Below are 9730 nucleotides of genomic sequence, written 5' to 3'. Positions count from 1 at the left end.
CAGTCTCGAACTACACGGCACAGTGAACATGACAATTAATTAATTACTAGATTAACAAATGAAAAATGGATAATACCAACCTTAAAGAAAATGTGGAACTCCTGTACACTGCTGATAAAAATATAACTAGGTACAACCACTTTGGAAACAGCTTGGTATTACCTAATACACTTGATGACATACATACCTATGACCCAGCATGAGGTCATACATAACATAGCACTGTGTCAGAATACTAAAAATATACCATGTACACCAAGTCACGTGCAAGAATTGTCATTGAAGCACCATTTCTAACAGAAAACAAAACAACACTTGGAACAACCCAATTGCCCCTCAACAGGAAAACAGATAAATTAATTGTGGCATATTCATGCAGTGGAGTACTATTCAACAGCGAAAAGGAGTGAATACAACTGATCAGTATAGATAAATAGCAAAAATAATCTGAGCAATAAAGGCAAGTTAAAGAAGATCATACACCATGATCCAGTTATATTTAGGTTAAAGACATGTAAAACTAATTTATTATTTAGGACATATACATATATGGTCAAACCAAGGGAGGGAATGATAAATATAAAATTCAGGTGAATGGAACTAGGGAGTGGGATTGGAGTGAAGGGGCACATAGGACTTCGAAGGCAACGGTAGTGTCCTATTTCTTAAGTTGAGTGGTGGGTATATAGGTACTTATTGTAGATATTAAATATTTAACAAAAATATATAAAATAAGATCTGGTCTAAAGCTATGGGGCAAAGCCAGGACAGTCCGCCCAAGTCTCAGTTAGCTCTGTGAAACGATGAGGCTTGAGAACGAGAAGACATTATATTGGAGTCTGGGGATGAGACCGACCAGCCCTGGTTTCTGTTGGGTTCTTTTCCTTGCATCCGTTAATGACAACCAACAACAACATGCTTTTTCAATGCTTTTATGTTCGTGTACTATGACACTATTCATTTTTTTTTCTTTTAATTAATTTATTTATTTGGCTGCGCCAGGTCTTAGCTGTGGCACGCGGGATCATCGCTGTGGCATGCAGGCTCTTAGTTACGGGATGTGGGATCTAGTTCCCTGACCAGGGATGGAACCCGGGCCCCCTGCGTTGGGAGAGCAGAGTCTTAACCACTGGACCACCAGGGTAGTCCTGACACCATTCATTATACATGTGAAAAAACGGATTCATAGGGAGGTTAAGTAACTGGCCCAAAGTTACACCACTCGTCAATGCTGGGATTCAAACCCAAGCTTGTTTCCATAGTCTAAGCTGACAATCACAGGGTTTTGCCATCACAAGAGATACCTGTGCTTCAGCAGAGGGCCCTGTCCTGACATCAAGGCACCAACTTAACCAAGACCTTGGGTGAATCACTTAATCTCCCTGGCCTCAACTGCTCACCTTTAGAGGATGAGAAAGGGTATTCAAGAAGGGCTCAGACTCCCTCTGACTTGGCATCTGGACATTGGCCCATGTGCACAGAAACTGGATTCCGTGAGCAGAAACACTCTCACAGCTTCCAGAAGAGATGTCTTTGGTGGTCTGTGCGAGATTGCTTCCCAGAGCGAGGCTAGGTGGTTGTGTCAGTTTACAGACCTTTGGAAATAGTCCAAGTCCTCACTGAAACTGGAAGGTGAGCCACGGTTCACCCTCTCTGCTCTGCCACCCACCTGCTCATGGCTCTTCCCCTGCCAGGGCTGGTTGAGGCAGATTGCCAAAGGAAGTAGACGAAGTGTGGCATGGACACTATGCTTCTGTTGTTCTAATCATAACCTACTCCCTCGAAGGTCAGCCTCACAACAACTCTATGAGGGGGGTACGCTTATCATTCACGATGTGAAGTCTGAGCCTCAGAAAGGTGACAGCACTTGCCTAAGGCCACCCATTCTTCCTGATCCCTGAGCCAGGGCCCTTTAACCCCCAAACCATTCCCTCTCTTTTCCCCGTGCTGGCCCCCATTCTTGGGATGGGGGTGGGGGGGCTGTCCTGCAGGAACGGTGGCCCTGGCAGCTTTCTGACACGTGCAGGCCAAAGGAACAGGGGCTTGCTGTTGGTCAGGCCCATGCCTGGTGAATTGGCCAGTGCCAGTTAAGGGCCCCGATGGAGGAAGGTTTGGGAGGAAGTTAGGGAGCCTGGGTAAAGCACTGGAGAAAAATAGCAGACGAGGCCAGAGAAAGGCCAAGAGAGAACAGGAACTGAGGCAGACGCTGCTAGTGGTCTATCTGTTCTCCTTTGCGGGGAGGGGGCAGGAAGGGAGGAAGAAGGAAGGAGACGACACAGCTGTGACTTGAACAAAGCGGCAAAGGCTCTTTTAAGCTCGAGGCTTCACTTTCTGTGACATGAATCAGTTCCCTATTTCATCTGTTCAGTAAACTCAATATTCTGCATATGAAATTTGCCTGGAGTGCAGTATCCGTATTACGAGGAGAATCGCTTTGAAGAAAACCGTCCAAGTATCAGTCCAAGTCCTTGGTTGGTAAGAACATTACCATAGCCTGTTGTCAGGACAGACAACTCCTGGCCTTTGTCTCATCTTCACCTCCTCCCTTGCCTTCAGCCCTCAGAGCCAGTCTGCGAGCAGGACTCTCCTTTGTAATATTTCCACCCTCGCCCAGTTCTCACTCCAGCCTAGATCCTCACCTGGATCACTGCTCAGCCTCCTGCTTCTTCTCTGCAGCTAGATCCACCCCCACTCTCATTCCCAGGCCATGTTCCCAACTGCTGACTCTCAAGAAGGATTTCAGAGGTTTTTCCTTTCTTCTAGAACCAAGTATGAATGTCATTCATGCCCCTGTCACTGAGTCTCACCTTGGGGCTTCATCTTATTCCTCACTGATTCCCAGCACGTGACCATCCCTTTGGTCAGACTGATTCGCAAACACCCGTACTCCTCATCAGTCACACGGCCCAGCCACCAGCCAGAAATAGCTCTCCAAAGATGGGGTGGGAGGCAAATACATGGGGTCCTCGATGGTCAGGAGGCCAGGTCTTCCCTGTTAGTCAGGGCCACGATGAAGCCAGAGAGCAGGCAAGGGTGGAGAGGCAGAGTGCTCTGTCCAAGGAATGGGAGTGTCAGAGAAGTAGAAAGCCAAGGTAAGGCTCATGGCCTCCAGGGGTTGAGGTCCTGGAGGCCAGGAGAAGCCCTTGAGAGCAGATGCTGTGGCTGTTGATGACAGATTTCTGTTACCTTTTATCTGGTGGAGCGCCACTAGTCTCCTAGTCCTCTTACCCAGACAGTCCATCTAGATTCAGAGGGTCCCCGACTAAAGCAGACTTGAACAAATCGGGAGATGGTCCATGTTCTTGGGTAGAATGACTCAGTGTCACCAATGCCATTATCTCCAAGTTAATATATAAGTTTAATGTGATGCCAATAAAAATAGCAATAAGATCCTCTCCTCCAACGACACCTGAGGGAAGTAGATTCTAAATTTCCTCTCTCTATAAAAACAAGCAAGAATTGCCAAGAAATCTCTGACAAAGAAGATCAAGGGAGTGGAAGGAGATAGACCTCTCAGATTTAAAGCACGCTATGAAGCCTCTCTAATAAAAACGGCATGGTATTTCTGCATGACCAACAGAACTAAAGAGAAAGTGCAGAAATAAACAGAAGAATTTAAGGAGATTAAATGCTATGAATGTGGCATATCTAATGGGAGAAAGATGGACTTTTTTTTTTTTTTTTGCGGTACGCAGGCCTGTCACTGTTGTGGCCTCTCCCTTTGCGGAGCACAGGCTCTGGACGCGCAGGCACAGCAGCCATGGCTCACGGGCTCAGCCGCACCGCGGCATGTGGGATCTTCCCGGACCGGGGCACGAACCTGCATCCCCTGCATCGGCAGGCGGACTCTCAAACACTGCGCCACCAGGGAAGCCCAGAAAGATGGACTTTTTAATAAGCAGGGCAATTGCAAAGCCACTGGGGAAGAGATAACATTTAGATTCATACCTCAAACCATTCAACAGAAAAAACTCCCAGTGGATCAGAGCTCTAACTATAAAAATGAAGCCATAGCTGTACCAGAAGTAGACACAATTAAATTTCTTTATAACCTTATCTATGACTTAAAATCCAGAAGCAATCAAAGAAAAGACTGATAAATTTAACTAGAAAAACATAAAGAACTTGTTTGTGGCAAAAAAAACATTATAAACATCATCAAAAGACAAAGGACAAATTGGGAGTAAAGAGTTGCATCATGTATCACAGATAAAAGGCTAATCTCCCTAATAGATAAAGAGCTCCTAAAAATTGAGACGGAACAAAAAATGACCATGAAAAGCCTTTAAATGGATGGAAATATGCTCAATCTCCTATTAAGAGAAAGGTTATAACCAGGCCGAAGAACATACGCATGTTTACGTACCAGATTAGCAAAAATCTGCAAGTCTGATGATAGGATGCTCTTAGGAAACAGGCACTCTTTGCTAACAACATGTTACAATCCCATGGAGGGGAACTGGCAATATTTAACAAAATAAATGAATTGACCTCGTAACCCAGCAATGTCACTTCTAGAACCCTCTCCTGAAGATACACTTTCACAGACACAGGCATGCCACATCTGCACAGAGTTATTTGTTGCAGTTTTATTTGCAACAACGAGAATTGGAAAAACCTAAATGCTTTTCAGTGGAGGACGGGTTGAATACATTTTAGTTCATCCTTGTAGCAGAGTTCTGTGCCGCCATAAAAATGGTGTGACCTCTGGGATACGGTAAGTGGAAGAGACAAGATCAGGACAGTGTAGGCTACTTCTTTAAAAAAAACAAGAAGATAGAGGAAAATACACATACTTATTATTGCAAAAACAAACATAAACACTAGAAGGAGAAATCATAAACTAATACAAATAGTCATCTATAGGAGGCAGGAGGGAGCTGGAAACAGAGCAGAAGTGATAGGGATGTAGATTGATTCTCGGGATCTATCTTTTCATAGTTTTGACTTTTAAACTAGATAATGGCTTGACATATAATAAAAAAACAAAATTAATGCAAAAAATTTAAAAAGGCAAACTTTAGAATAAAAGTAAACAGAAACAAGTGAATGTAAATAGTAACATACCCTGGAAAAGAGAATTATTTTGACTTTTTTTTTTTTTTTTTTTTTTGCGGTACGTGGGCCTCTCACTGTTGTGGCCTCTCCCGTTGCGGAGCACAGGCTCCGGACACGCAGGCTCAGCGGCCATGGCTCACGGGCCCAGGCGCTCCGCGGAGGGGCACGAACCCGTGTCCCCTGCATCGGCAGGCGGACTCTCAACCACTGCGCCACCAGGGAAGCCCTATTTTGACTTTTGAACACAGTCCTCTGTGCATCCTCAGTGAAACATATTCTAAGAATGAAAATGTTACAAAGAAATCTCAAACTCTACTCAGTATTTTTATTTTTAGTAATAAAATGTGTATTATAATTTTCAAAGTTTTTTTTGGTATAATGTAGATAAAGCTAATAAATATGTTCATATTAGCAGAAACTAAGGTTTTTAGTGTGAGAGAAAAAATACAAATATAAAATCAAAGAAAAACTTGGTAATGTTAAATTTAATTGGAAATATCAATCTGAACTCACTATTTAGTTCCTAGCACTAAATCTTGAAAGGACCTAGAAGCAATGACATTCCAGATTTTAAACACATGAAGTGATGCTCAATTACAATTATATCAAGAAACAGACAAATTCCCCACTAGCAGGAGCTAGAGGCTAGAAGGCAGGGTTGATTTCAGGTCTGGGGCATAGACAATGGAAGCTGAACCTGGAACATCTTGTGCCAGAAAACATCAAAGATCCAGGAGCAGATCTTTGAAGGGGGTGATTTGAGCAACAAAAAAAGAATAATGACTGTAATTTATTTTAAAATTTTGAACAAATTAAAATCCACTGGTGTACGATAATAAAACCCAAAACCAAAGTCAATTGCGAAAATTGGAGATAACTATTCCATCAACTCCTTACTTCTGGTAATTAACACATTAGAAATGAAGGAAGCATTTACCATTTTTTAAGAGGAATTGAAAATCCTCCTTGATTTTCTAAGAATGCTAGCTAGTAAAGAATGCTAGCATTCTAAGAATGCTAGCTAGTACAGTAAAAACACTGTAACAGAATAAGAAAATCACCATTTTGCAATGGCAAATAAATAATTGATTAAGGTGAGGATCATCAGTTATTGCTAAAACTAGTAGGTGAATGTTGGGGAACAGGATAGTCTCAAGGTGTGAAAGGCTCATCCCATGGGCTGCTGGCTAATTGCCAAGGGAAAAGCCAATGTTTGCAGAGATGAAATCTGGCTGTCATTGTCTTAAGTGTTCAAACTCAGCATGATCCTTACTTCTTCCTGATGTGATGCAAAACTAAATACATCTCACTAAGAAGCACTGTTGCCACAAATGTTTGATCGCAATCTAATCAATTTTTAGACCTAACTTCCAGTTCACAGAGAGTGAACATATAATCAATCATCCAAACTAGGGCACTTATGAGAGTGAAAGAGGATTCATTTAACAATTATGCCAGGACTACAGGTGTAAACAGGCAGGACATTCCCAGATAAACTGGAAGGTGAGATCTCGCTAAGTTTACAGGAAGTAAAGGTGGTAGAGAAACAAGTTGGACAGCACTAAGAGGGAAGAATATAATTTTTAAAAATCCAGATGTGGGGAATTCTACAGAACAACTACCTGGTCTTAAAAAAAAGAAAAGAAAAAGAAAAAAATAGAGGAGATGTTCAAAATTAAATCAGACTGAAGAGTCGTAACAACCAAATGCAATGCATGAACCCAAATAGGATACTGGTGGAAAGAAACCAACTCTAGAAGACATTTGCGGACCATTGGGAAAATTTTCATATGGTCTGGAGATTAGATGATATTAGGGAATTGATAACATTCTTAAGAACAATCATGGTATTGTGGTAATATAGAAAGATCCTTATTAGGACATTTTTGGGAGGTGAATGATTTTGGATTTAAAGGTTTAAGTAGGCATGTCTACAACTTACCTTCAAATGATTCAGAAAAAAAATGTTAGCAATGATTGAAGCTGGGTGGTAGGTATACAGGTGTTTGTTGTACCATTCTTTCAACTTTTCTATACATTTGAAATTTTCATGTAAGAGTTTAAAAAATGGCAGGACTCCAAATGTTTCTCACCCTCAAGCCCTCTACAGAGCCATCAGGGGTACTGGAACTGCCTGGTTCCCCAGGCCTCCTCATCAGCGCCCTCTCCATCAATGTAGAATCCCGCTCAGGAGTTCCCAAGCACAGTCTTTCTGTCTCCCATTTCTGGCCCCAATCTTGACCACTTTCTAATTTCTTGTGGCCTGTCCAAATCCCACTCACCTTCAAGGCACATTTCCTCCTGGAAACTTGTCCTGTCTTCTGGTCCACCTGGGCTACTACTCTGACCTCCTCCAGCTCTTCGAACTTGGACCACAGTTTTTGCTTTTAGCCATATGCCAACTCTCTAATATTTTTCCCAAGTGTATATCCTACTACCTTGATGAGATTATAAACATACCAGTGAAAGGACTATATTCTATTTCTTTGGTCTTTCTCTGTAGCAAGCACAAAACTAGAATACTTTCTGAATTAAACCTGACAGTTATTAAAAGATATGTGCAAGTAAATAAAGTAAAAATTAGTTGTGAGACACAATTACTATTCAAACTCAGGAAGTGAATCAATGTTAAAAATCGTTGAAGTTGCTGGTTTCATATGTAAGGAGCTTGGTAGTTGTCACTCCATCCTAACAACAAGTGAAAAACTGAATAGACTGAAAAAATCAACAATTCTTCTTTGCTCTGTAAGAGAGGAAGTATACAGTGCAAACTGCTGCCCCCAAGGTCGAAGAGACCGACAGGTGCATACAGGTCATTATGGCTTACTGGAGCAGAGACTTGCTAGCAAAACCACTGTAGGAACGAGTAAGGGTGTAGAAAAACCTGAACTGCAATTGATGAATTGCTGGAGGCTCAGTGGGGACAACTCTGAGGATTAAAAACTCCAGGAAGACCCAGTCATAAGGCGACAATATTTTGAGATTTACCTCTAGGAGCTTGACCAGGTTCCCACAGTAAATATCAGAGAAAAATCCCCTTGAGATTCCGGTAGGGGTGGAGAAGAAAACATTTTGAAATAAATCAGAGCACTCCATTATTAACAAGCCCTGCCCCCAGTGGAAACTAGTTAACCATGGCCTAACCTGCTGGTGTATTATCAGAGCCTAACTGACCTGGGAAAGGGAAGTACCCAATTCCAGCCCACTCTAGTCATGCTGTCCCACCTAAGTGGGAGAATAAAAAAGAGAAGCATTTGTGAAGTTCACGGTCCAGAGGCTTAAGCTCACTAAGACTGAGACCTGATCACAGGACTGCAGAATGCTCCCCTGCCACATTACTAAAGACCTGTTTACAGCAGTTCCTTTTACCTCATACATCATGTCTAGCCATCAAAAGAAAAAAGAAAAAAAAACCAAGGCATACCAAAAGGGAAAACCCCACAATTTGCAGAGACACAGTGAGCATTAGAACCAGACATGGCAAGGATGTTGGAATTATCAGACCAGGAATTTAAAACATCTATGATTAATACGTTAAGGGCTCAAATGGATAAAGGAACCCAGCATGAAGATCAGGTAGGCAATGTAAACAGAGAGATGGAAATCCTAAGAAAGAATCAAAAAGAAATGCAAGAGATAAAAAACACTGTAACAGAAATAAAGAATGCTTTTGATGGACATATTAGTAGACTGAACATGGCTGAGGAAAGAATCTCAAAGCTAGAGTAGATTTCAAGAGAATCCTCAAAACCCGAAAAACAGAGAGGACAAAGGCTGAAAAAAAAACCCCAAACCAGAACAGAGTACCCAAGGACTGTGGGATAACTAAAAAGTTATAACATACACAGAGTGGGAGTACCAGAAGGAGCAGGAAGAGAGAAAGAAGCAGAAGCAATATTTGAAACAATAAGGATGGAGAATTTTTCCAAATTAATGTCAGACACCAAACCATACATCCAGGAATCTCAGAGAACCCCAGGCAGGATAAGTACCAAAAACTACACCAAGGCGTATCATTTTCAAACTGCAGAAAATCAAAGCTAAAGAAAAAATTCTGAAAAAAATCCAGAGGAAAAAAACACACAGAAAAAGATAAGAATCACATCCGACTTTCCTACACAGAAAAAGATAAGAATCACATCCGACTTCTCAGAAACTATGCAAGCTAGAAGAGAGTGAAATGAAATATTTTAAATGTTGACAGGAAAAAATCACCAACACAGAATTTGGTACCCTGTGAAATTATCCTTCAAAAGCAAAGGAGAAATAGGACTTTATCAGACAAACAAAAATTGAGGAAATTTGTTGCCATTAGAATTGCCTTGCAAGAAATGTTGAAATCAGTTCTTTAGAGAGAAGGAAAATAATAGAGGTCAAAAAACTGGATCTACATAAAGTAAGAAAGAGAATTGAAGAAGGAATAGATAAAGGTAAAATAACTTCTATTTTTCTTATTCTTAATTAGTCTAATAGATAACAGTTTGCTCAAAATAATAATATCAACAATGTATGTATGTTTATGTATATATTTTATGTATATATATGCTTATGTATGCTTATACATAAGTGAAATAAATGACAGTGATGATACAAGGGATGAGAGGGAAGAAATTAAGAGTTATTTTATTATCAATATAAGGTACTGACACTACCTGTGAAGTGGTATATTCAC

Source organism: Pseudorca crassidens, chromosome 16 (assembly GCF_039906515.1).
Source record: "Pseudorca crassidens isolate mPseCra1 chromosome 16, mPseCra1.hap1, whole genome shotgun sequence".
Classification (NCBI taxonomy): Eukaryota; Metazoa; Chordata; class Mammalia; order Artiodactyla; family Delphinidae; genus Pseudorca; species Pseudorca crassidens.
The sequence above is the reverse complement of the archived record's forward strand: the minus strand, read 5'-3'. Positions refer to the sequence as shown.